This window comes from Triticum urartu, chromosome 3 (genome assembly GCF_003073215.2).
Source record: "Triticum urartu cultivar G1812 chromosome 3, Tu2.1, whole genome shotgun sequence".
NCBI lineage: Eukaryota > Viridiplantae > Streptophyta > Magnoliopsida > Poales > Poaceae > Triticum > Triticum urartu.
In genome coordinates this window covers 136041344-136064047 of record NC_053024.1, presented here as the reverse complement: position 1 = coordinate 136064047, position 22704 = coordinate 136041344, and positions in this window count along the sequence as shown.

Genomic DNA, 22704 nt, shown 5'->3' with positions numbered 1-22704 from the left:
TACATGCTAGGCTCGTCAAGTTTAACCCAAGTATTCCACATGTGCAAAACTGTCTTACACCCATTGAATGTGAACGTATAGTCTATCACACCCGATCATCACGAGGTGCTTCGGAACGAGGAACTTTGGCAATGGTGCATACTCAGGGAGAACACCTTTATCTTGAAATTTAGTGAAGGGATCATCTTATAATGCTACCTCGGTTCTAAGTAAAATAAGATGCATAAAAGATAAACATCACATGCAATCGAATATGTGAAATGATACGACCACCATCATCTTGTTCTTTTGTTCTCCATCTCCAAAACATCGTCATGATCTCCATCGTCACTGGCTCGACACCTTGATCTCCATCGTTTTGTCGGGGTCGTCTCGCCAACTATTGCTTCTACAACTATTGCTAACGCATAGCAATAAAGTAAAGCAATTACATGGTGTTTGCATTTCATACAATAAAGAGACAACCCTAAGGCTCCTGCCGGTTGTCGATATTACAAAACATGACCATCTCATACATCAACATATATCACATCATATCTTGACCATATCACATCACAACATGCCCTGCAAAAACAAGTTAGACGTCCTCTACTTTGTTGTCGCAAGTTTTACGTGGCTGCTACGGGCTTCTAGCAAGAACTGTTCTTACCTACGCAAAACCACAATGGTGATTATCAAGTTTTCTGTTTTAACCTTCTTCAAGGACCGGCCATAGTCAGATTTGATTCAACTAAAGTAGGAGAATTCATGTACCATGAAGACAGTCTATCTCAAGAAACACCTAAAGGTGCAAGGGATATCATGGTTGCAAAGGCTAACCATTGGGTTATAGCTTTCTTTCCTATTGGAACCATTTGTGACTCGGTAGATAACAACTTATGTGGGTCATTTAACCATGCCATCATGATTCAAGACTCTATCCTACCATCTCTATGCTAGAAAATATTAGGTGCAACTGATGGTTATGATCCAAGAAAACTAAACCAAATGTGAGAAGTGGCATGCTAGTGGAATTTGCCAAATAGTTTGAAGAATCAAGGTTAATATAAAAATGAGTCAATTATGTGATGTTCTCTGGAAAGCAAAAGAGGGGTTTGAGGTGAAACATGTCAGTGGTACATGAAAAGTTACAATGTTGACTTGCAGAGTAAGAGTTTTCTTATAGATACTTTCGGCTAGTATGGCTATATCAGTTCCATTGCATCTATGCTATATGCAAGTTACTAAATGATGGTGCCACTCATAAGTGTAATATATCCAGTTGAACAATTCAAGAAAATGTATGAATATTACTTGGAATGAGTTAACGGTGAGGATAGGTGGCATATTCTTTGATCCCTAGACCACAAGCACTAGGTTATTTACAAATTCTCGACATGTCTATAGTAAGAATGACATGGAAATGATGAGAGATGTTGAAGAAATAGCTAGATTATATTGGGTGTCCCACTTGGTCCTACATGGCATCCACTTGGATCTTTAACATAAGTCCACGATGGTCAACGGAAGTCCAACTAAAGCACCATAGTTAACAATTCAGAGAAATAAAAGAAGAAGAAAAAAACAAAGATGAATACAAAGAAGCATTCGTGACTGGATGAGAAGGAGTGGATCATCATGAGGCATGGATAATCCCACCTTTTACTAATCTTCTCAGACACATGAACCATCTTTTACCCACGCATTCCTCCAGCTTACCACCATTAGGGGTAGCCTTGATCATTTTTCTAGGACCCCTAGGTTATAAATAGCTACCATGGGGATGCTGAAAGTGCATATATCCCCTAAGTGTGGTTTTGGTAACAACTGAAAATCTTTATGGACTAATGTTTTGAGATATATTTTAAGGAAGATTCCATATATAGGTGGGGCCTTAAGAATATTGGATGGATTTAAGGATGATGCCATAAAGATGGATGACTGATGTCATCATTGACCTTAACCCCTTCACTCCCACTCTGGAAGTAAGAACCGACGTGTTACTTTCATTCAGCAGCAAAACCTTTCATGCAAAGAGCTTGTTGAAGAAAAGAACACTTTACATTATTGTAGGCCATTTCAGAGTCCACCTTAAAGATAACTCTGTCGAGTTTCTCATTGTGGAGCTCATGGATAACTTTGTTGAGTTTCTTAGTGTGGAGCTCATTGATCATCTCATGAAGGACAACCACTTCCTCAAGTATAGTGTGATTAGGCATAAAGGTAGTCTGCATTGGGCACACAACTGAATGAGCAATACTATACAACTTATTAGTTGCCACGTTGGTGAAGATTTTAAAACGGACGTTCAGCAACCAGATGGGTCTAAATTTCTCAATCCAAATATCATCCACTTTCTTGGGGAGAAGCATGATAATTCCTAATTTGATACGAAACAATGAAAGATCATCATTGTACAAGTCCTCAAGCATTGGAAGATCACATTTAATGATCCCCAAACATTTCTTGTAAAACATAGCGGGGTACCCATCTGATCCTAGAGCTTTAATTATGGTCTATGTGAGAGATAGCCTCAAAAACTTTCTTTCCCCAGAGGACAGTTGAGGAATATAATGAGTGGCATATTCAACTCGGACACAAAATTGGGTTGTGGAGAGCCCAAAGGACACTTGCAATAGTTACTTATATAAGCTTTCAAATGGTCGTGACTGATACGTCTCCAACGTATCTATAATTTTTTATTGTTCCATGTTGTTTTATTATCAATCTTGGATGTTTTATAATCCTTTTATAGTCATTTTATATCATTTTTTGGCACTAACCTATTTGACATGGTGCCAACTGCCAGTTGATGTTTTTTCATGTTTTTTACATCGCAGAAAATCAATATCAAACAGAGTACAAATGCCATGAAACTTTACAGATATTTTTTATGGGCCATAAGGAAGGAAATGGGCCATGGTTGCACCTGGGGGGTGCCCCGAGGGGGGCACAACCCACCAGGGCGTGCCAGGGAGGCCCTGGCGCGCCCTGGTGGGTTGTGCCCACCTCGGGGGGGGGGGCCTGGACTGCCTCTTTGCTCTATAAATACCCCAAAAATGCCAGAACCCTAGGGAGTCGATGAAATATCCATCCAGCCGCCGCAGAGTCCAGAATCACCAGATCCAATCTAGACACCATCACGGAGGGGTTCACCACTTCCATTGGTGCCTCTCCCATGATGCGTGAGTAGTTCTTTGAAGACCTTCGGGTCCGTAGTTAGTAGCTAGTTGGCTTCATCTCTCTCTCTTGATCCTCAATACAATGGACTCTTAGAGATCCATATGATATAACTCTTTTTGCGGTGTGTTTGTTGGGATCGATGAACTTCGAGTTTATGATCAGATCTATGTTTTTATATCCATGTAAGTATTTGGGTTTCTTTGATCTCCTTAATGCATGATCTCTTATAGCCTCGTATTTCTTCTCCGATATTTAGGTTTTGTCTGGCCAACTTGATCTATTTATCTTGCAATGGGAAGAGGTGCCCGGTAGTGGGTTCGATCTTACGGTGCTTGATCCCAGTGACAGAAAGGGAACTGACACATATGTATCGTTGCCACTAAGGATAAAAAGATGAGATCTATATCTACCGCCATATAGATAAACGGATCTTGTCTATATCACATCATCGTTCTTATTGCATTTCTCTGTTTTCCATGAACTTAATACACTAGATGCATGCTGGATAGCGGTCGATGTGTGCAGTAATAGTTGTAGATGCAGGCAGGAGTCAGTCTACTAATCTTGGACGTGATGCCTATGTAATGATAATTACCTGTATATCGTCATAATTATTTGAAGTTCTATCAATCGCCCAACAGTAATTTGTTTACCCACCGTTTGCTATTTTTCTCGAGAGAAGCCACTAGTGAAACCTACGACCCCCGGGTCTTCTTTCTCATATATTTGCCTTGCGATCTAATTTTCCTTTGCATTTTTATTCAGATCTGTTATACCAAAATTCGTAAAATACCTTGCTGTAATTTATTTTATTTGGCGTTCGATCTATCAATCTACTACAATTTACCTCACGTTCGTTTGCCTTTCTTGAGGCGCCGTACCTCGGAAGGGATTGGCAACCCCTTTAACACGTCGGGTTGCGAGGTGTTGTTATTTGTGTACAGGTGCTACTTACGTTGTGTTGCTTGGTTCTCCTACTGGTTCGATACCTTGGTTTCATAACTCGCCCCAACCGGGGGAACGAGCGCCTCCGTGAAGGAGGACAACCAGGGAGAAGAATCTGACATTCCCTCTCCCCGGGGAAGGAAGAGGACCACCTCTGAAGATCCAGAAACAGAGGTTTCCAAACGAGGGAAGAAATCTTCGCCAGAGGGTCTTGCCCCGGGGGGTACCCTTGCCGCACAATGTCCGCAAGGGAATCAGCCCTCTACCGAGCTGTAAGTAATCAAAAAGTACTTAGTAGTGAAAATATCCTACCTTACTTCTGAAGACAATAACCGATGCTTATATCTTGTAGTTCGGATCATAGCCCTTCTCGACAAAGTTCGTCTTTGGGGGATATTCTTCTCGAGATGATGGAGAGTGAAACACCTCCCCCTGCCACCCCGCCTCATGAGGCGGGCGACCCTGAAGTTTTGTCGTGGAGGGTTTCTCCTGATCCGCCAAGGCCAGGGGGTAATCCCTTAGCCACCCGGAGTCGACAGTATTCGGCTCCTAAAGAGAGCAACAACAAGAGTCCAGAACCGTATAGTGTGCGGTCGGACGCACTGAAGGATCTTCTGGAGCAAGCTGCCATCTCAGAAGCGCATCGTACGCTAATGAGTACAGTAGTTGAAAGGATTTCATCCGCTGAAAGCGGATTGCATGAAGCTTTTATGAGTCTGTTGAAAGGCTTTGAGGTACGTGACATAGTGTATGTTTTTGACAGTACCGCACACATTAGGTGTGCCCTATGTAGATAGTAGCCCTTGAGACTCTGGTTATCATCGAAAATGGCGGCAAACAGAGGATCATAGTCCCAGGTAATAACCAGACGACCTTTATGTGCAGTTGGCTGAAGCTCCGGTGGCTAGCGGGACTGATGGGTTTGCCGAGCTAAGGCGGCAACTTGATGCGGCAGATGCCGACATCGTGCTTGTCAACAAGCGGCTTGACAAGGCACAAGGTAAGTGATTTCTCTGGTGATCAACGCATAGTAAGAGGAGCAGGATGCCAATATCTTTAATATGTAGTGACTGCAGATGGAGCTGCCACCGTGGAGACCCTTCGGGCAGAGCTTGCTCGGGCCAAGGAACAAGCAAGGAATAGCGATGCAGCCGCTCTAAGGGCGGTCGAAGAGCTGCGAGCCGAACAGTCCGTGCATCACCAGAGCAAGGAAAGGATAGCCAAGATGGCCATTGAGTTGAAAGATGCCGCTGACCGTTACCAGCTTCTTGAAGAAGATAGCCGAGCGAGGGCGACGGACCTAGAGAAGGCCATGGTAGCAGCCAAGGAAGCCCGCTCTAAAATCAGGGCGATGAAGGAGGAGCTGCATCAAGCTGCGGATATCATGCCTGGGAAGCCCTTCTTGTTGCGGACTAAGTTCAGAGATCCGAAGTATGCTCCTCTTGATCAACTATGGAGTTCTACGGACGCCTACGTGGATTTGGCGGCAAGTGCTGCTGATGCGGCCGAGTACTTCAAGGATCAAGGAGATCGCGAAGTGGAAAAGTTGTTCTGGTCACAGTTCCATGCTCTAGTGCGTCCGCTGCTGCTGAATGAGCAAATGGCCGAGTGGGCCGAGCTCCATAGGTTGTCCGGACTCGCCATGAGGTCCATTGTGGATCATCTATGGCTAGGAGGGCCAAGGCCGAATAGTTACTTTAGTTTGGTGCAACAATTCCTCGGTGTTGTGCCGCACATTGAGGCTATGAAGAGGTCGGCGCGCATAGAGGGTGCGCAGATGGCCTTTGCCCATGTCAAGACATACTGGGCAGAGATGGAGGCCACCACTGTTGCAACACAGGGTTCGGCCGTGGGTCGAGTGGCTGCCGAGCAGTACTTTGAAGAAGTTCTTGAAGGCGCTCGTTCGATAGAGGCTCAGTGCTCGAAGAATATTATGTTCTAGTGACATGTACTCCAATTGTAAAAACAATGTTTTATTGAGTTATGAAGGCTGTGTTTATACTTTTGCCTGAAAGTATTATGAAGCCTCCCGTGCGGCCGTTTATGTATATATGTATATAACCTGAAAGTTTGCAGTCGTCGGCTTCCGCCCCCACACATATAATGTGGGGGTGTTCGCAAAAAACGCCTATTCACACTTGATCCAACGTCTTGGTCCATTAAGGAGGTGGTAGCACAGCGAACGAGGCAATCAGACTATATTGCTTTAACACTTTCACTTAGCCATAGGGGTTTGACGGTGGGGCTACTATATAGCCCCTGGTACTACTGCGCTCGTACGAATACGGGGTGCATACGTACATGACCGGGAAACGACCCTTCGTTAATGCAGAGGAATCCCGAAGATTCCGCTGGGTCATCGAGTGGTTGACCAGTCTCGCGCTATATCATGACAGTCAGTTTTCGGCTTTCTCTACTGAGGTGCTCATCCGGATGAACCAGGGCACAATCGCAGTAGTTCTCCGAGTGCTACCTTAAATGATATAGCGGAACGTAAGGTACCAAAACATGGGAGCCGGGCAATCCCAACATTTGACCAAAGACATGATTCAGAGCTGATGCATATAAGGCCAAACTCGCGACGCCGAACACTCCCTAAGGTATTCAGTCTTTATAACATATGCCGGGCTGAACAATGCCCTTAATAATAAACCCCGGGTGTCCAGGTACATGCAATATCTTGACGTGGCCACATGCCAAATGTCGCCATCCTTCTCGGTTGTATTGAGTATCCGGAGGATGTGAACAACAAGAGACAGTAAAAAAGGTTTACACAGGGTCTTAATCTAAAAAGAAACCTTTGAGTGGGTCCCTGCTGCACCTCTGTGCCCGTGTCTCCATTGTGCCGTGTCCTGGACGGGTGTAGCACGATTGTCATCTGTAAAAGAGAAGAACTTAGGTGAAAGTTGCCGTGCTAGAAAATTGGTTATTGTCAACAAACCATTAAAATTTAAGACAAGTAAAGTTGAGCCGGACTAGCCCTGATTACACGCGGGAAGCCCCTGGTACCGTCTACGAGGGCTTGATCATCAAACCAATCTCATGTATATGTAGTGGTGCACCGGACTCGTCTAACCATGTCCGTGGTCTTGACGACCTATCATTTTTTCTGGTTGGAGAGGTCGTCTAGTGCTCGGCGGCTAAAGCCGCCGCACATTCTTCCGCGTGTGGAGCAAGCTCAGTATTTCCGTTAACTGTGATGGTGCCACGTGGACCGAGCATCTTAAGCTTGAGAGAAGCGTAATGCGGGATTGCATTAAAACGAGCGAAGGCCGTCTTCCGAGTAGTGCCTGATAGCCACTTCGGAATGGAGCGATGTAAAAAGTGAACCTTTCGCTTTGGAAGTTGTCGGAAGAACCGAATACAACCTCTAGTAATAGAGAGCCCGTGCAGCGGGCCTCTAGGCCTGGTATTACTCCCTTGAAGGTAGTAGTATGGTGGCTTATTTTTGTCGGGTCTATCCCCATTTTGTGGACTGTGTCCTGATATATCAGATTTAGACCACTGCCGTCGTCCATGAGGACTCGTGTGAGATGGTATCCATTTATTATTGGGTCTAACACCAAGGCAGCCAATCCTTCTAGATCCCCGCGATCAAAAGTGATCGGGCAGGCCAACCAGGGGTTGAACCTAGGGGTGACGAGCTCTATGGCGCCTGTGTCTCAGAGTGTATGTTTGCTTCTCCTTTTCGTCACATGGATCAGGTTGACTGTTTTAACCTCTGGTGGGAATTTTTTCTCCTCCGGTGCTTTGCTGGCGAGGCTTGTCCTCGTCTTCGCTTGGTGTCTCCCCCCCTTGTGTTAAGCGTTTAGCTTACCGGCCTGCTTGAAGACCCAACATTCTCTGTGGGTGCGATTTGCAGGTTTATCGAGGTGCCATGAATCTGACATATTTTGTCAAGAATCTTGTTTAGGCCAGACGGTCCGTCTCCGCTGCCTTTGAAAGGCTTTTTCTGCTGACCTGCTCAAGAGCCCCTGAATCCGGCATTTACCGCCGTATTATCTGGGCTATCTTCTTTATTTCGATGCTTGCTTTTATTGCGTCGTGGTTTTCCATTGCCATCCCTGACTTCGGATGTGCTTGGGTTGCTGGTGCTACTATGGGCTAACTAGCTGTCTTCGCCCGCGCAAAAGTAGGTCATGAGACTTGTTAGAGCAGCCATTGTTCTCGGTTTTTCTTGGCCGAGGTGTCTAGCGAGCCATTCGTCTCGGACGCTGTGTTTGAAAGCTGCTAAGGCTTTGGTGTCCGGACAGTCGACGATTTGGTTCTTTTTGGTGAGAAACATGTTCCAAAGATTTCGGGCGGAATCTCCGGACTATTGAATTATATGACTTAAATCGTCTGCATCTGGAGGTCGGACGTAGGTCCCTTGAAAATTATCCCGAAAAGCGTCCTCAAGCTCCTCCCAACTTCCAATTGAGTTTTCGGGGAGGCTTTTCAGCCAGTGACGAGCTGGTCCTTTAAGCTTGAGGGGCAAGTATTTAATGGCATGGAGATCGTCTCCTCGAGCCATATGGATATGGATGATAAAGTCCTCAATCCAGACCCCAGGGTCTGTGGTCCCGTCGTACGCTTCTATGTTCATTGGTTTGAATCTTTCTGGGAATTCGTGGTCCAGCACCTCATCGGTGAAACATAGGGGGTGTGCGGCACCCCTGTACTTGGACGTACCATGGAGTTCGGACGGTTGTAATATTCGGTTTTGATTTTGTGCTGGAGGGCGCTTCCTAGATCCATAGAAGGATCTGGTCATACCGGATTTTTGGCGCAAGTCCTCACTTAGATCGGGTGTTGACTTATGTGTGACTTTGGGAGCCGCTCTATCGTGGTCACAAGGTGGTGGATCCGGCCGGTTGGCCGTTTCATTATTTGGCTGTGTGGGCTCTAGGGCCTCGTCGTCGAATTCAGATAACAACTTGCGCTTTGGATAGTTCTTTGTGTGGTAACTTCCACCATACTTTGCTTTGCTGTCGAGCACTTTGTTCCACCTGCTGTTGAGTGTGTTTTGTGCGGCCTTTAGCCTCTGCTTCTGCTTCTTCAGACTCCTCGCTGTGGCAATAAGCCTTATGCAGAGGTTCTCTTGCTCCAAGTGCATTTCCGGGATGATGTGTGCATCTTCGTCCAGACTGTTTTCCTCCCCAGATGGGGTTTGATGAGGGTTATCCTCGGCGTCGCCGTGTTCGGACGTCGGATCCGTACTATGTTCGCCGCTTGCAGCCTCATCGTGCTCTGCCGTTGGGGCAATGTGGTCGTCGTTTCCTCTGGAGTCGCCTGGAGTGTTATTTTCTCTTGCGCTGTTATCGCTGTTTTTGCTATGGCGGGACTTAGAGCGGCGCCGCTGATGTCGGTGCTTGGGTTGCTTCTTGGAGGGGCCATCCTCCGCTGTCTCTTCGCCATTGCCTTCTTTGGGTGTATTCACCATGTATATGTCATGTGATGAAGTGGCTGTCCGGCACCCTGTGGGCGCTGGTTTCTGGTCGTCTCCTGCATCTTCGTCCATGTCGTCAATGTCTTCGGAGTCGAAGTTGAGCATGTCGGTTAAGTCGTTGATAGTGGCTACTAAGTGGGTGGTGGGTGGGCAGCGAATTTCTTCATCGTCCACATCCCATTCTAGCCAGACATAGTTCGGCCAAGGTTCTCCTGACAGGGAGAGGGACCTCAATGAATTTAGCACATCGCCGAAGGGCGAGTGCTGAAAGATATCCGTGGAGGTGAACTCCATGATCGGCGCCCAGTCAAATTCGACGGGCACAGATGTAAGAGGCTCGGAGTCCGTGGCTGGAGGTGAATCTAGTGGTTCGGCGACACAGTTCTCGTAAGAGGTGAAGTCAGTATCCGGATCTATCGCCACTGAGAGTGCGGCCTCCATGGCGGGGTCTATCCCTCTGTCCTTGGATGGCGCAATTTGCTCCGGATTGAAGGCCGGAGTAGTTGCAGATGCGATCTCCCGAACACTGTCCAACGACAGAGTTACGTCGTGCTCGTCATGACTGTGCGGCACACCTGACACGGGCTCGAATCCGTCGAAGATCAAGTCTCCGCGGATGTCGGCAGTGTAGTTTAAGTTTCCGAATCTGACCTGATGGCCAGGGGCGTAGCTCTGGATCTGCTCCAGGTGGCCAAGCGAATTGGCCCGCAATGCAAAGCCGCCGAATATAAAGATCTGTCTGGGGAGGAAAACCTCACCCTGGACCGCATCGCTATCGATGATCGAAGGAGCCATCAAGCCTTATGGTGACGACAGAGTGGAACTCTCAATGAAAGCACCAATGTCGGTGTCAAAACCGGCGGATCTCGGGTATGGGGTCCCGAACCGGAACTGCTAGAGGAACGAATTTTCAATAGCATAACTTGGGCTCCTAGAATATGGCGCCCTTGGGACAATCTATTTGATTGCGTCTAAGGCGGATGGTAACAAGAAGCAGGGGACATGATGTTTACCCAGGTTCGGGCCCTCTTGATGGAGGTAATACCCTACGTCCTGCTTGATTGTTCTTGATGATATGAGTATTACAAGAGTTGATCTACCACAAGATCGTAGAGGCTAAACCCTAGAAGCTAGCCTATGGTATGATTATATGTTGTCCTACGGACTAAACCCTCCGGTTTATATAGACACCAGAGGGGGCTAGGGTTACACAGAGTCGGTTACAAGGGATTAGATATACATATCCGTATTGCCTAGCTTGCCTTCCATGCCAAGGAGAGTCCCATCCGGACACGGGACGAAGTCTTCAATCTTGTATCTTCATGGCCCAACAGTCCGGCCGAAGGATATTGAAAGTGCAACTATCCCTAGGTGGTTTTGGTAATTCATAACAACATATAGCTCATTGAGCTAATACTATTCCAAGATAATTATTTCAGGAAAGCTCAATGATTGGCATGGCATGGATGTGAAAGTGGAACCCTCAAAATGCTAAGGACAAAGGATTGGCTCAAGCTCAAAAGCTCAAGACTCTTCATTTTATATTTTAGTGATCCAAGATCACATTGAGTCTTTAGGAAAAGCCAATACTATTAAGGAGGGATGAGGTGTTGCTTAATGGGCCTCTTGCTTCATGTGCTTAATGATATGCTCCAAAATCCTCAACTACTTTCCCATATCCACATATGACCTAAAACCTAAGCCAAACTCGGTCCTACCGATTCTTCCTATCCGGCGCCACCGAGTTTCACTTGTCATTAGCCACTGCCAAACCCTAGCAATTCGGTTCTACCGATAAGGATCTCGGTCTCACCGAGATGGGGTTGCAAACTCTCTGTTTCCCTTTCGTAACTTTTCGGTCCCACCGAAAGAGCGAATCGGTCCCACCGAGATTGCAATGTAAACTCAGTGTTTCCCCTTTGTAACTTTTCGGTCTCACCGAGTTCCACTCGGTCTCACCGAAAGAGCAAATCGGTCCCACCGAGTTTGCCTGACCAACTCTCTGGTTAGCTAATTACCAAATTCGGTCTCACCGAGTTTGTGTAATTGGTCTCACCGAGATTACGTTATGCCCAAACCCTAACCATATCGGTCCTACCGAGTTGCATATCAGTCCCACCGAAAATCACTAACGGTCACTAGGTTTACATTTTCGGTCCGACCGAGCTTGTTGATTCGGTCCCACCGAGATTGGAAAACTGTGTAACGGTTGGATTTTGTGTGGAGGCTATATATACCCTTCCACCTTCTTCCCATTTAGTGAGAGAGCCATCAGAACACACACACCATTCCAACTCATATGTTCTGAGAGAGAACCACCTACTCATGTGTTGAGACCAAGACATTCCATTCCTACCATCTGAATCTTGATCTCTAGCCTTCCCAAGTTGCTTTCCACTCAAATCTTCTTTCCACCAAATCCAAATCCTATGAGAGAGAGTTGAGTGTTGGGGAGACTATCATTTGAAGCACAAGAGCAAGGAGTTCATTACCTACACACCATTTGTTACTTCTTGGAGAGTGGTGTCTCCTAGATTGGCTAGGTGTCACTTGGGAGCCTCCGACAAGATTGTGGAGTTGAACCAAGGAGTTTGTAAGGGCAAGGAGATCGCCTACTTCGTGAAGATCTACCGCTAGTGAGGCAAGTCCTTCGTGGGCGATGGCCATGGTGGGATAGACAAGGTTGCTTCTTCGTGGACCCGTTGTGGGTGGTTGCTTCTTCGTGTACCCTTCGTGGGTGGAGCCCTGTGTGGACTCGCGCAACCGTTGCCCTTGGGTGGAGCCCTGTGTGGACTCGCGCAACCGTTACCCTTCGTGGGTTGAAGTCTCCATCAACGTGGATGTAGGATAGCACCACCTATACGAACCATGGGAAAAACATCCGTGTCTCCAATAGCGTTTGAATTCTCCAAACCCTTCCCTTTACATTCTTGCAAGTTGCATGCTTTACTTTCTGCTGCCAATATACTCTTTATATGCTTGCTTGAATTGTGTGATGATTGCTTGACTTGTCCTAACATAGCTAAAATCTGCCAAGAACTAAAATTGGGAAAAGGTTAAGTTTTTATTTGGTCAAGTAGTCTAATCACCCCCCTCTAGACATACTTTCGATCCTACAGATATAGTCCGGCTGTTTGGAGACCCCCTAATCCAGGACTTCCTCAGTGTCCTCTGATCATCTTGTGATCTTCTGACTTGGGTAGCAATGTGTGCCTTAAGATCCAGTTGATGGTAGGCAGACCATACAACAGGAAATGTATAGATCCAAACTTGTGAGTCTCCAAAGCTTTATCATGGATCTCTTTGTACATGTTTGCCATGGAGTTGTTGTCTTTCTTCTTCTTGGCATACACATCCAAGTCATCCTCATGTTCCTCTGGGGCATTGATTAGCTTGGCCCATTCTTGAACAGTGGATTGGTACCTAGTACCTTCAGACATCCAAACTATCCTCCCATCTGGATAGAAATGAGAAGTGGAGTAAAACTGCATGATCAGCTCATCATTCCATTTTGTGAGCTTTTGTCCAACAAACTCATCTACTCCACATGCTTTGAAGCTGTCATATACTCCTGGGAAGTAATCTTCATTCTCCTTGATGTATTCCCAATCAACCCATCTCATGTCACAAACAATGGGCTTCTTGTCGAGCAAAATTGTCTCATAGAAGTCTTGCTATTCTTTTGTGTGAAACCTATAATCAACCGCAGTCCTCCTCCTAATAGCATAGGGATCAGTCTCTCTCCACAATCTTAGTCGTGCATCTTTCGTGATGTGCATGTCCTCAGCGACTGGATGAGCATCATTATGGTCAGGAATCTTGGGCTTCAACTTCCTCAAAACAAGTGAATCATCTTCCTCTTCTTCATCTTGAGGCACTAGGGCCTTGTTCTTTTCCTTAGCAGGTATACTTCTGGTATTTCTCTTGGGCTTTGGGGGTTTCTGAGCTTGAGATTTGGGAGCAGACTTGGGCTTAGATGTTGCAGCCCCTGACTTAATTGCATCTCCCATAAGCTTCTGAGCTTTGGGTGCTAGAGCAGCATTCTGTTCCTCTTCCTCTCCTTCTGGATCTCTCATAATGGAGGATCTACCAAGCACTTTGGTAGTGGTCTTCTTGACCCTTTCCTTCCTCTTCTTTCCTTCTCCAACTGCCTCTCCAGTTGGCTTGGAGGTTTCAGTAGTTGAGGCTCTAACCTTTGAGGTTGGCACCCTCTTGGCAGGGGCCTTTGTCGGTGTCAAAATCGGCGGATCTTGGGTATGGGGTCCCGAACTGTGCGTCTAAGGCGGATGGTAACAGGAGGCAGGGAACACGATGTTTTACCCAGGTTCGGGCCCTCTTGATGGAGGTAAAACCCTACGTCCTGCTTGATTAATATTGATGATATGGGTAGTACAAGAGTAGATCTACCACGAGATCAGAGAGGCTAAACCCTAGAAGCTAGCCTATGATATGATTGTATGTTGTCGTTGTGTCCTACAGACTAAAACCCTCCGGTTTGTATAGACACCGGAGAGGGTTAGGGTTACACAAGGTCGGTTACAAAAGGAGGAGATATCCATATCCGTACTGCCTAGCTTGCCTTCCACGCCAAGTAGAGTCCCATCCGGACACGAGACGAAGTCTTCAATCTTGTATCTTCATAGTCCAACAGTCTGGCCAAAGGATATAATCCGGCTGTCCGGAGACCCCCTAATCCAGGACTCCCTCAATAGCCCCTGAACCAAGCTTTCAATGACGATGAGTCCGGCGCGCAGTATTGTCTTCGGCATTGCAAGGCGGGTTCCTCCTCCAAATACATTACGGAAGAATTTGAATACAAGGATAGTGTCCGACCCTGCAAAATAAGTTTCACATACCACCGTAGAGAGAATAATATTTCCACAGATCTAATTTGCTGACTTGTTTTAGCAACACAACCTTGTACCACGACCCAGTGATTATTCGAACCGTTTCCTTTAACTAGCCCCGCACATAACGCGAGGCATTTTTTGACACGTCTTGTCAAAGCAGCGATCATGTTCCCCTAATTACGGGATTCTTATCAATACGGTCGTGGGTAACCCAACCGTGTCTAGGACTCCTAGATTATAGGCAAGTCCCAAACGGCTACGAAGAGGACGCTTGATATTCACCCTCTTTATAAAGGGATAAGGCTTTTACTTTTTTCCCTCCCGTGCTCAATCGAATCCTTCCCCCGCCTCGAGTTCTAACACCCAAAGCCCAGGTGAGGTGCTCCGGACCTTCAATCATGTCCGGATCTAGCCTTCAAGGCCGATGGATGCCCTCCTCCATTACGGAAGAAGACATCAGGAAGTTGAGGGAGGCCAGATACCTGACCGCCGAGGTTTCGCATCGGCTGCCTGCCCGAGGGCAGGTCGTCCCTACTCCTGAACCCAACGAAGACGTCGTGTTCATCTCCCACTTCCTCCGAGGTCTAGGCCTCACTCTAGATCCCTTCGTTAGGGGGTTGATGTTTTATTACAGGGTAGATTTCCACGATCTAGCCCCGGACTCCTTTCTCCATATCTCGAAAATTATTGTCGTATGTGAGGCCTTCCTCCGCATTACCCCTCACTTCGGCCTGTGGCTCAAGACCTTCGATGTGAAGCCGAAGATGGTCGAGGGGCAGCATATAGCATGCGGAGGCGCATTAATAAGCAAGATCGCTAGAGCTCCATGGCCAAAGGGTTCCATTCCAAAGGTGTCCGGATTATGGCAACGGGAGTGGTTTTACATCACAGCTCCTAGAAGTGCCAAGTGGGCAGCTGCCCCTGCTTTCCGCTCAGGCCCTCCACCACAACTGATGTCATGGATTAGCAGAGGGCTGAGCTGGGGTCCAGCCAAGGACGTGCCTATACTGCAGAGCCGCATTCGAGATCTCTTCGAAGGAGATTTTAGTTTGATTATGGTAATGTAAGTCATGCTGGTTTGACGAATCTAGCCATGCAAACGCCGGCCCCTCCGCATGTGGGAGTTCAACCCAAAAGGACCGCGCGCTATTCAGAATTTCCTCGGCCTGACGCTCGAGGAGATGTATAAATCATTGTTCGGATCCCAGATAGAGTGTCTGGACACTACCGAGGATGTGGGCCTGAGCAGCAACCGCACCGCCGACCAAGTAAGTTATCCTCTAGCCGAACACACCGTCTTTCATTTATCATGACGTCATTCTGAGAAATCGCTCTTTGACCAGGACTGGATAACAAAGGCGAAGATGATCCGGTGTTCGGCCCCCCTTCCGAAAGGCTTGGAGAATCCGGTGCTGGAAAAGATGCTCGAGCTAGCACCTTTCCCGGAGCCCTCATAGGAAGATAAAGGGGGGAATAAAGGGGGCGAAAGCGGGCCTCCACCGCTACCCATTCCGACCGAGGGAACGGGCACCTCCGTGAGGGAGGATAACCCAGGGGAGGAATCTGGCATTCTCTCACCCCGGGGAAGGAAGAGGACTACCCCTGAAGATCCGGAAACCACGGTTTCCAAATGGGAGAAGAAGTTTCTACCAGGGGTCCCGCTTTGATAGGTGCTCTTGCCGCACAAAGTCCACACGGGGATCTGCCCTCTAACGAGCTGTAGTAATAAAAAAGTACTTTAATAGTGAAGATATTATTACTTCACTTCTGAGGAAAATAACCGAAGCATTTATCTTGCAGTTCAGATCTTAGCCCTTCTCAGCAGAGCTCGTCTTCGGGGGATCTTCTTCCGGAGATGATGGAGAGCGAAACGCCTCCCCCGGACTCCCCCGCTCAAGAAGCGGGCGACCTTGAAGTGTCGTCACGGAGGGCCTCTCCAGTTCCGGTGAGGCCAGAAGATAATCCTATAGTCGCCCGAAGTCCTCAGCGTCCGGCTCTTGAAGAGAGCAAACAAAAGAGTCTGGCACCGTCTGGTATGCGGTCGGACGCACTGAGGGAGCTGTTGGAGCGAGCGGCCATCTCAGAAGAACACTGTTCGTTAATGGGTACGGTGATGGAAAGAATTTTGTCCGCCGAAAGCGGATTGCATGAAGCCTTTATGAGTCTACTGACAGGCTTTGAGGTACGTGATACTTTTTGATAGTACCGCACATTTTTAAGTGTGCCCTGTGTAGATAGTAGCCCCTAAGACTCTGGTTGTCGTCGAGAACGGCGGCGAACAGAGGATCGTAGTTCCAGGTAGTAACCAAACCGCCTTTATGTGCAGGTGGTGGAAGCTCCGGTGGCTATCCGGACTAATGAGTTTGCCGAACTAAAGCGGCAACTGGATGTGGTAGATGCCGACATCAAGCTTGTTAACAAGCAGCTTGATTGGGCACAGGGTAAGTAATGCTTTTTGGTGAATGTCACATAGTAAGAGCAGCATGATGCCAGTATCTTTAATATGTTGTGACTGCAGATGGAGCTGCCACCGTGGAGACCCTTCGGGCGGAACTTGCCCGAGCAAAAGAACAAGCAAAGAGTAGTAATGCGGCTGCTTTGAAGGCGACCGGAGAGTTGAGGGCCGAGAAGGGCGCGCATTGCGAGAGCAAAGAAAAAATGGCCAAGATGGCTGTAAAGTTAAAAAACACCGCTGACGTTGCCAATTCCTTGTAGAAGAAAACCGAGTGAAAGCGACCGACCTTGAAAAGGCCACGATGACAACCAAAGACATCCGCTCCGCTATGAGAGCGAAGAACGAGGAACTGCATGAAGCCGGGGATATTGCGGCTGGGAAGCCCTTCATGTTGTGGAGGAAGTTCGGAGATCCACGGTATGCCCCTCTGGGTCGGCTGTGGAGTTTGGCAGACGCATATATGGACTTGGCGGCGAGCGCTCCCGATGCGGCCAAATACTTCCAAGTCAAACACATCGCGAAGTGGACAAGCTGTTCTGGTCGCAATTCAACGTTCCAGAGCGTTCTCTTCCATTGACTGATCAGCTAGCCGAATGGGCCGAACTCAATAGGTTGTCCGGACTCGCCATGAGGTCTATCGTGGATCAGCTGTGGCCGGAAAAGCCGAAGACGAACAACTATTTCAGCTTAGTGCAGCAGTTCCTTGGTGCGGTGCCGCGCATCAATGCGATGAAGAGGTCGGCATGCATAGAAGGCTCGCGGATGGCCCTTGCCCGTGTTAAAGCATACTGGGCGGAGGTGGATGCTACCACTATTGCGGCGCAGGGTTCGGCCATAGGCCGAGTTGCTGCCGAGCACTATTTCGAAGAGGTTCTCGAGGGTGCTTGTTTGATAGAGGCCCATAGCTCGAAGAATATTATGTTTGAGTGACATGTATTCCCATTGTAAACACAATGTTTTTATGAAATTTATTAAGGCTGTGTTTATACTACTTTGCCTGAAAGTAATTATGATGCCTCATGTGCGGCCGTTTATGTATACATGTGTATAACCTGAAAGATTGCAGTCATCGGCTTCAGCCCCCACGCATATAATGCGGAGGTGTTCGCAGAAGACGCATGTTCACACTTAACCCAACGTCTTGGCCCTATTAAGGAGGTGATAGCGCAACAAACGAGGCAACCAGACTATAATGCTTTAACACTTTCACTTAGCCATAGGAGTTTGACGGTGGGGCTACTATATAGCCCCTGGTGGCTCCGCACTCTCCCGAATTCGAGGCGTGTACATGCCTGGCCGGAAAACGGCCCTTCGTTAAGGCGGAGGAATTTTAAAATTCTGATAGGTCATCGAGTGGTTGACCAGTCTCACGCTATATGATGACAGTCAGTTTTCGGCTTTCTCTACTGAGGTGCTCATCCGAATGACCCGGGGCACAATCGCAGTAGTTCTCCTAGTGCTACCTTAGCCGATAGAGCGGAACGTAAGGTACCAAAACATAGGAGCCGGGCAAACCCAACATTTGAACAAATACATGATTCGGAGCTGATGCATATAAGGCCAAACTCGCGACGCTGAACACTCCCTAAGGTATTCGGTCTTTATGGTATAAACCGGGCCTAAATAGTGCCCTTTGTAAGAAGTCCCTAGTGTCCAGGTACGTGCATTATTCTGACGTGGCCACATGCGAAGACGCCATCATCCTTCTCAATTGTACTGAGAATCCAAGAGATGTGTATCAACAAGAGACAGTAAAAAAGGTTGACGCAGGGTCTTAATCTAAAAAGAATCCTTCGGACGGGTCCCTGCTGCACGTCTGCGCCTGTGTCTCCGTTGTGCCGTTTCCTGGACGGGTGTAGCACGGTGGTCATCTATAAAAGAGAGGAACTTAGGTGAAAAGTTGTCGTGCAAAAAGGTAGGTTTTAAAGAAACCATGTAAATTTCAAGATGAGTAAAAATTGCCACTTGTCTGTGCGCGTTGAGCCCCTTGTGATTATGATAGGGGTGTGGCCATCAAACCTATACGGATTTCATATAGTTGCGCCGGACTCGTCTAACCGCGTCCGTGGTCTTGACTACCTATCGAATACTTTAGTTGGTGAGGTCGTTTTAGTGTGCGGCTGCCGCGGCAGCTGCACCCTCCTCAGCGCACAGGGATCGCTCAATATTTCCATTTACCGTAATGATGCCACGTGGACCGGGCATCTTAAGCATGAGGGAAGTGTAATGCGGTATTGCACTAAAGCAAGCGAAAGCTTCGCGTCCAAGTAGTGCTTGATAGCCACTTTGGAACGGAGTAATGTGGAAGGTTAAATTTTCACTACGGAAGTTATCAGGGAAGCCGAATATAACTTCTAGTAGCAGGGAGCCCGTGCAATGAGCCCCTGGGCCTGGCGTTACTCCTTTAACGGTAGTATTGCTGAGGAAAATTTTCGTTGGGTCTATCCCCATTTTGCGGATTGTGTCCTGATATATCAGGTTTAGACTGCTGCCACCGTCCATCAGGATTCGTGTGAAGTGGTATCCGTCAATTATTGGGTCTAATACCAAGGCAGCCCATCCTGCACGTCGGATACTTGCTGAGTAATCTCGATGGTCAAAAGTGATCGGTTGAAACGACCAGTGGCAGGACTCCGCAGTGATAGGCCCTTGGGCGTATTTATCTGGGAATGCCGCTTTGTTTCTCCCCTTGATCACGTGTAACACGTTTACTACTTTGACTTCTGGTGGAAATTTCTTTGTTCCCCAGTGTCTTGCTTGAGAGGCACATCCTCGTCTTCACTTGGTGTATCCTCCCCCTTGTGTATGGCGTTGAGCTTGCTGGACTGCTTGAAAACCCAACATTCTCTGTGGGTATGATTGGCGGGTTTATCAGGGGTGCTATGGATCTGACATATTTGGTCCAGAATTTTGTTGAGGCTGGACAGTTCATCTCTGGCGCCTTTAGAGGGCGGCTTTTGCTGACCTGGCCGAGAGCTTCTGAATCCGGCGTTTACCGCCGTGCTCTTCGGGTTGTCTTCTTTATTCCGACGCTTATTATTTTTGCTGCGTCGTGATTTCCTATTTTCATCTCTAACTTCGGATGTACTTGGGTCACTGGTGTTGCATCTGGCTAGCCAGCTGTCCTCACCCGCGCAAAAGCGGGTCATGAGGCTTGTTAATGCTGCCATTGTTCTCGGCTTTTCTTGGCCGAGGTGTCTGGCAAGCCATTCGTCGCGGACGCTATGCTTAAAAGCTGCCAAGGCTTCGGTGTCCGGACAGTCAACTATTTGGTTCTTTTTAGTAAGAAACCTATTCCAAAGCTTTCGGGGCTGACTCTCCGGGCTGTTGAGTTATATGACTCAAATCGTCCGCATCCGGGGGTCGGACATAAGTCCCTTGAAAATTTGCCCGAAAAGTGTCTTCAAGCTCTTCCCAGCTTCCAATGGAGTTTTCGGGGAGGCTTTTAAGCCAGTGCCGAGCTGGCCCTTTGAGCTTGAGGGGTAAGTACTTGATGGTGTGGAGATCGTCTCCTCGAGCCATATGGATATGGAGGATATAGTCCTCAATCCAGACCCCAGGGTCTATTGTTCCGTCGTATGCCTCTATGTTTACGGGTTTGAATCCTTCTGGAAATTCATGGTCCAGCACCTCATCGGTGAAACATAGGGGGTGTGCAGCACCCCTGTATCTGGGTGTACCGCGTTGTTCGGATGTTTGTTGTGTTGCATCGTATGCTGGAGCGTGCTTGCGTGGTCCATAGATGGATCTGGTTGCGCCATCCTTTTGATGCGAGCCCTCGCGTGGATCGCGTATTGGCTTATGTGTGGCGTTGTTTACCGCTCTATGTTGGCCGTGAGGTCGTCTATCCGGCCAGGTGGCCGTTTTGATTTTTGGTTGCGAGGGATCTAAGGCCTCCTCATCAAATTTTGGTAGAAACTTCTGCTTCGGGTAGCTCTTGGTGGGGCGATTACCGCCCTACTTCGCTGCTGCGTTGAGTACTTTGCTCCATCTGATTCCGTGTGTGTCTTGTGCAGCCTTGTCTTTGCTTCTGCTTTTTTAGACTTCTCGTGGTGGCAACAAGCCTTTGATGGGCATTCTGTTGCTCTGGGTGTCTGTCCGGTGTGAGGTCGTCCGGACTATTATCTTTGACAGAGTTAGGTTGTTCGGTTTGATTCTCTGTATTGCCGTGATCCGACGATGGTTCACCCTGCTCTAACGCTGGGTCTATATGATCGTTGTTTCTATCGAGGCGAGATTTGGAGCGGCGCTTACGCCGCCGCTTTGACTGCTTCTCGAGGGGACAACCCTTCGTTGCGTCCTTCCGTTCCTCGTCATCATTTTCTTTTGGTGTGTTCACCATGTATACGTCATGTGGAGAAGTGGGCGTCCAGTGCCCTGTGGGCAGTGGTTCCTGTTCGTCTCCTACATCGTCGTCCATACCGTTGATGTCTTCGGAGTCGAGGTCGAGCATGTCGGTTAAGTCATCGACAGTGGCTACTAAGTGGGTGGTGGGTGGGCGGCGAATTTCTTTGTCATCCGCATCCCAATCCCTGCCGGATATAGTTCGGCCAGGATCCTCCTGACAAGGAGAGGGACCTTAATGTGTTCAGTATGTCGCCAAGGGGCGAGTGCTGAAAAATATCCGCGGAGGTAAACTCCATGATCGGCGCCCAATCGGATTCGATAGGAACGAGCGCAGGCGGTTCGGAGTCCGTGGCCGAAGAAAGATCCGGCAGTTTAACAATACGGCTCTCGTGCAAAGTAAGGTCGATGTTCGGCTCGACCGCCGCTGAGGGTAAGGCCTCCATGGCGGAGTCCATCCACCCGTCCATGGACGATGCAACTGGCTCCGAATTGAGGGTCGGAGCGGCTGCCGGTGCGATCTCCTGAACACTGTCTGATGGTAGAGCTAAATCGTACTCATCGTGACCGCGTGACGCACAAGGCAGAGGCTCGAATCCGTCGAAGATCAAGTCTCCGCGGACGTCGGCTGTGTAGTTTAAGCTTCCAAACCTGACCTGGTGGCCAAGGGCGTAGCTTTCAATCTTCTCCAGATGGCCAAGCGAATTGGCCCGCAGTGCAAAGCCGCCGAACACAAAGATCTGTCCGGGGAGGAAAGTCTCACCCTGGAATGCATCGCTATCGATGATAGTAGGATCCATCAAGCCTAACGGCGACGACACAGAGGAACTCTCAATGAAAGCACCAATGTCGGTGTCAAAACCGGCGGATCTCGGGTAGGGGGTCCCGAACTGTGCGTCTAAGGCGGATGGTAACAGGAGGCAGGGAACACGATGTTTTACCTAGGTTCGGGCCCTCTTGATGGAGGTAAAACCCTACGTCCTGCTTGATTAATATTGATGATATGGGTAGTACAAGAGTAGATCTACCACAAGATCAGAGAGGCTAAACCCTAGAAGCTAGCCTATGGTATGATTGTATGTTGTCGTTGTGTCCTACGGACTAAAACCCTACGGTTTATATAGACACCGGAGAGGGTTAGGGTTACACAAGGTCGGTTACAAAAAGAGGAGATATCCATATCCATATTGCCTAGCTTGCCTTTCACGCCAAGTAGAGTCCCATCCGGACACGAGACGAAGTCTTCAATCTTGTATCTTCATAGTCCAACAGTCCGGCCAAAGGATATAATCCGGCTGTCCAGAGACCCCCTAATCCAGGACTCCCTCAGCCTTCTTGTGCAAGCCAGGCTTAGTTGTAGTAGCTGACCCATATTCTTTCTTCAGCACCTTCTTCTTGGAGCCGACTTCCTCCTCAACAGCCACATAGTCCTCATCTTCAGAATCTGAGATTTTCTTGTTCCTTGACCTGGTTGCTGCTTTGGGCAAGTTACTTGGTGTGCTCCTGCTGCCATCATCAGA